The following is a 5,867-nucleotide window of genomic DNA, read 5'->3' on the forward strand; positions in this document are numbered from 1 at the left end:
TGCAACCTCCGCCTCCTGGGTTCAAGCAATTCTCCTGCCTCAGACTCCCGAGTAGCTGGGACTACAGGCGCGCCATCATGCCTGGCTAATTTTGTATTTTTAGTAGAGACGGGGTTTCTGCATGTTGGTCAGGCTGGTCTCGAACTCCCGACCTCAGGTGATCCACCCGCCTCGGCCTCCCAAAGTGCTGGGATTACAGGCTGGAGCCACTGCGCCTGGTGCCTCCATCTTTCCATGGCCTTCCCTATTAGTCTCTCTGTGTCTTCTCCTCTTCTTACAAGAACACTAGTCATTGGATTTAGGGCCCATCTGAACTAATTACATCTGCAAAGACCCTATTTCCAAATAAGATCCCATTCTGAGATTCTAGATGGACATGAATTTTGGGGGGATGCTATTAACCAACTTTCATAGTCATAGGTTTTGATGTTTTCATTTTTTCTTTATTCTTCTTATTATTTTTTTGAGATGAAGTCTTGCTCTGTTACCCAGACTGGAGTGCAGTGGCACGATCTCAGCTCACTGCAGCCTCCGCTTCCTGGATTCCAGCGATTCTCCTGCCTCAGCCTCCTGGGTAGCTAGGATTACAGGCACACGCCACTACACCTGGCTAATTTTTGTATTTTTAGTACAGAGGGGGTTTCACCATGTTACCCAGGCTGGTCTCGAAATCCTGACCTCAGGTGATCCGCCTGCCTTGGCCTCCCAAAGTGCTAGGATTACAGGCGTGAGCCACAACGCCTGGCCATGTTTTCATTTTTTCCATGCACTACCTGTGTCTCAGCCTTCACCCAGAAGGAGGAGTCAGAACAGCCCATTCCTAAGAAACTTTCCATTTATTTTGTTAACAAATATATATTGAGCACCTACTATGTGCCTAGCACATACATAGGAATAAGCTATGGGCAAGGCTGCTGTGGCCCCTGCCTTACACTGTATAGTATGTGAGGGCAGGGACTATGCCCGACTCATTCACCAGGGTATCCCCAGTCTCTAGCACAGTGCCTGGCAATTAATGAGTGCTCAATAAATGAATGAGCGAATGGATGAATGAGAGATACAGACAGATGAACACATCATTATAATACCTAGTGATGTGATGCTGTGATGGGGGAAATGGGCTGGGGGTATATAGGGACAGCCAAACGAGCAGCCATGATCTAGACTCTTGGGGGTTAGGGATGCCTTCTTGGAGGGAGTAATTTCTAAGGAGGGACCTTACTGGAGTTAGTTGAAGGGTATGAGGTGGGAATGGATGAAATGTTCCAGGCAGAGGAAACAGTGGCTTAGCACCTGGAGGTGAAGCTGTGGAGAGTCAGAAGCCTGTAAGAAGCTCAGAATAGCTCCTGAGCCATCTCCAGGGGAGACAAAATGTCTGTGCCATCCAGCTCCTGGGCCCTCCAGAATAGTGCTAATAGAAACTTCTGCAACGATGGAAGCGTTGGCATGTTCTACATCTGATCTATCCAAGACGGTAGACACGAGCTGCATGTGTTTAGTGAGCACTTGAAATAATGTCAGAGGTGTTTAAACCCGAGTGATTCCATCTTGAATAGGGGATGGGTAAAATAAGACTGAGACCTATTGGGCTGCATTCTCAGGAGGTTAAGCATTCTAAATCACAGCATGAGATAGGAGGTCGGCACAAGATACAGGTCATAGGCCGGGAGTGGTGGCTCACACATGTAATCCCAGCACTTTGGGAGGCCGAGGCAGGCAGATTACTGGGTCGGGAGTTCGAGACCAGGCTGGCCAACGTGGTGAAGCTGGCCAACATGGTGAAACCCTGCCTCTACTAAAAAACGCAAAAATTAGCTGGGTGTGGTGGCATGCACCTGTAGTCCCAGCTACTTGGGAGGCTGAGGCAGAAGAATCACTTGAACCCAGGAGGTGAGGTTACAGTGAGCCAAGATCATGCCACTGCACTCCAGCCTGGGCAACAGAGCAAGATTCTGTCTCAAAAAAAAAAAAAAAAAAAGATACAGGTCATAAAGACCTTACTGATAAAACAGGCTATGGTAAAGAAGCCGGCCAAAACCCACAACCAAGATGGCAATGAAAGTGACCTCTGGTTGTCCTCACTGCTCAGTATATGCTAATTATAATGCATTAGCATGCTAAAAGACACTCCCACCAGTACCATGACAGTTTACAAATGCCATGGCAACGTCAGGAAGTTACCCTATATGGTCTAAAAAAGGGGAGGAACCCTCAGTTCTGGGAATCGCCCACCCCTTTCCTGAAAAACTCATGAATAATCCACCACTTGTTTAGCATACGATCAAGAAATAACTATAGGAATGCTTAGTCAAGCAGCCCATGCCACTGCTCTGCCTATGGAGTAGCCATTCTTTATTCCTTCACTTTCTTTTTTTTTTTTTTTTGAGGCAGAGTTTTGCTCTGTTGCCCAGGCTGGAGTACGGTGGCGCAATCTTCGCTCACTGCAACCTCCGCCTCCCAGGTTCAAGCGATTCTCCTGCCTCAGTCTCCCACTTTGGCCTCCCAAAGTGCTGGGATTATAGCGTGAGCCACCACGCCTGGCCTCCTTTATTCTCTTAATAAACTTGCTTTCACTTTAGTCTATGGATTCACCTCGAATTCTTTCTTGCACAAGATCTAGGAACCGTCTCTTAGGGTCTAAATCAGAACCCCTTTCCAATAACTATAAGGCTACTGTAACCAAGGGACTGAACTTGTAATGTTATGGTATTTTCAACAATTTTAATTTAAATAGCCACCAGTACTAGTGGCTATTGTAAACCAAAAATAAAATTCTATGCCCGCCCCCACAACCAGCTGAACAGACCCTTCCTCTTGGTCAAGGGTATTCTAAAATTAACTTGAAACACTAATTCAGGCCGTGATGGGAATGGGTGGTCGGACATGCCTCCTTCTACCTTTCTCCCTTTGGAATTCAGGTACAGCAACCAGCATTAACATTAAAACAGAGAGCTTAAGACTGACCAAACAGACTCTTAGTAGAAATATGATACCAATGTGATAGATAGCAGGCTCTGAAATAAATTGAAGAATTTTACCCTGAAATACATTTCTTCCATATATTTGGAAGTGGCTCTGCAAAGCTGTCAGTTGGGAAAATCTACATTCTATAGAGATCCTTTTCCCTTTCCAGGTCTTTTTCCTGACCCAGGAGAAATTAACTAAGAGTCTGGCACATTTTTAAGTCTGATAAGAAACATTTCCCATCTATTCTCTCTGAAGCCTCCCACCTGGAGGCTTCATCTGAGTATTAAGAACCTTGGTCTCCACACTGTCTTGTCTTAACCTCAACACTTCCTTCTATAGATTTCAGGTCTTTAGATAAACTCTTTCAACCAATTGCCAATCAGAAAATCTTTGAATCTGCCTATTCTTACCAGAAAAGGATCTGATCCAGATCCTAAGAGAGGGTTCTTGGATCTTGTGCAAGAAAGAACTCAAGACGAATCCATAGAGTAAAGTGAAAGCAAGTGTATTAGAGAAGGAAAGAAACAAGGCCGGGCGCAGAGGCTCATGCCTATAATCCCAGCACTTTGGGAGGCCAGGGCGGGCAGATCTCTTGAGGTCAGGAGTTCGAGACAAGCCTGCCTAACATAGCAAAACCCCGACTCTATGAAAAACAAAAAGTAGCTGGGTATGATGGCTGGTGCCTTTAATCCCAGCTACTTGGGAGGCTCAGGCAGGAGAATCGCTTGAACCGGGGAGGTGGAGGTTGCAGTGAGCGGAGATCGAGCCACTGCACTTCAGTGTGGGGGACAGAGCGAGACTCTGTCTCAAAACAACAACAACAACAACAACAACAAAACAAGAAACAAAAGAACGGCTATTTCACAGGCAGAGCAGCAGTACAGGCTGCTCAACTGCTTATACTTATTGTTACTTCTTTTTTGGGGAGGGTTTGCGACAGAGTCTTGCTCTGTTGCCCAGGCTGGAGTGCAGTGGCATGATCTTGGCTCACTGCAGCCTTCACCTCCTGAGTTCAAGTGATTCTCCTGCCTCAGCCTCCCGAGTAGCTGAGATTACAGGCGCCCACAACCACGCCCAACTAATTTTCGTATTTTTAATAGACGCGGAGTTTTGTCATGTTGGCCAAGCTGGTCTTGAACTCCTGACCTCAAGTGATCCTCCTGCCTCAGCCTCTCAAAGTGCTGGGATTACAGGCGTGAGCCACCACACCTGGCCGTTACTTCTTGATTATATACCAAACAAGAGGTGGCTTATTCATGAGTTTTCTGGGAAAGCGGTGGTCATTTTCCGGAACTGAGGACTCCTCCCCTTTTTAGACCATATAGGGTAACTTTCTGATGTTGCCAGGCATTTGTAAATTGTCATGGCGCTGATGGGAGTGTGTTTTAGCATGCTAATGTATTATAATTAGCATATAATGAGCAGTGAGAAGGAGCGGAGGTCACTTTCATTGCCATCTTGGTTTTGGTGGAGTTTGGCTGACTTCTTCTTTTTTAATTTTTATTTTTAATGCAGTGGCGCAATCTCGGCTCACTGCAAGTTCCGCCTCCCAGGTTCACACCATTCTCCTGCCTCAGACTCCTGAGTAGCTGGGACTACAGGCGCCCGCCACCATGCCCGGCTAATTTTCTGTATTTTAGTAGAGATGCGGTTTCACCGTGTTAGCCAGGATGGTCTCGATCTCCAGACCCTGTGATCCGCCCACCTCAGCCTCCCAAAGTGCTGGGATTACAGGCATGAGCCACCGCACCCGGCCGAGTTTGGCTGACTTCTTAACCGCAACCTGTTTTATCAGCAAAGTCTTTGGGACGTGTGTCTTGTGCAGATCTCCTATTTCATGCTGTGACTTAGAGTATCCTAACCTCCTGGGAATGCAGCCCAGTAGGTCTCAGCCTTATTTTACCCAGCCCGTATTCAAGATGAAATTGCTCTTGTTCAAATGCCTCTGACACTACCCAGGTAAGTGTAATCCAGGTTTCAAAAACCTGGATTCCAGTTGTCCTGCCTTTCCAGATTAAACCAATGTACATCTTACATGTATTGATTGATGTTTTGTGATGTCTCCCTAAAACGTGAAACCAAGCTGTAGCCCGACCAAGTTGGGTGCATATTCTCTTGATCTCCCGCAATTGTGTGTTGGGCCATGGTCACTCATATTTGGTTCAGAACAAATCTTTTCAAATATTTTATGGAGTTTGACTCTTTTCATCCATACTATTATATCAGACAATGCAACTCCAGATCCTAATATCCTAACTTAATCAAAAACCAGAATTTTGCCCATTAGTTCAATTACATTTGATACTAAATCCTTTGTCAGATCTACTGTCAGGAAGCCAAATGGATTTGAGATTTGCCTCCTCTCCAGGTTCATGGAGACCTTAGGGCCAAGAGCTGGATGAGAGAGGGAGAATGAAGGCTTAGATAAGAAATGGAATTAACTTAAACATTTTTTCGATTTGAATTTTATATTGCATGTCATCCTTGCTCAGGAGCCGTGCTAATCTCTGTATCATTGCAATTTTAATAAATGTGGTGCCGAAGTGAGCATGAAGTTTAACATCTAAAAAAATGTCTGTAGGGCCAGGCGCAGTGGCTCACACCTGTAATCCCAGCACTTTGGGAGGCCGAGGTGGGCAGATCACCTAAGGTCAGGAGTTCCGAGACCAGCCTGACCAACATGGAGAAACCCTACCTCTACTAAAAATACGAAATTAGCAGGGTGTGGTGGTACATGCCTGTAATCCCAGCTACTTGGGAGGCTGAGGCAGGAGAATAGCTTGAACTAGGGAGGTAGAGGTTGCAGTGAGCCAAGATCGCACCATTGCACTCCAGCCTGGGCAACAAGAGCGAAACTCCGTCTCAAAAAAACAAAAAACAAAAAACAAACAAACAAACAA

The 5,867-nt window shown here is 46.0% G+C and overlaps 1 non-coding gene across 1 annotated transcript; it reads right to left on the minus strand.

Annotated features, from left to right (window-relative positions):
- Nucleotides 1-5,411: 5,411 nt before the first annotated feature.
- On the minus strand, nt 5,412-5,518 carry LOC115936094 (U6 spliceosomal RNA). The gene has a single exon (XR_004071677.1). It is a non-coding gene; the product is annotated as a U6 spliceosomal RNA (small nuclear RNA).
- Between the last annotated feature and the right edge of the window lie 349 nt (nt 5,519-5,867).

The sequence above is a fragment of the Gorilla gorilla genome, chromosome 8 (assembly GCF_029281585.2).
Source record: "Gorilla gorilla gorilla isolate KB3781 chromosome 8, NHGRI_mGorGor1-v2.1_pri, whole genome shotgun sequence".
Classification (NCBI taxonomy): domain Eukaryota; kingdom Metazoa; phylum Chordata; class Mammalia; order Primates; family Hominidae; genus Gorilla; species Gorilla gorilla.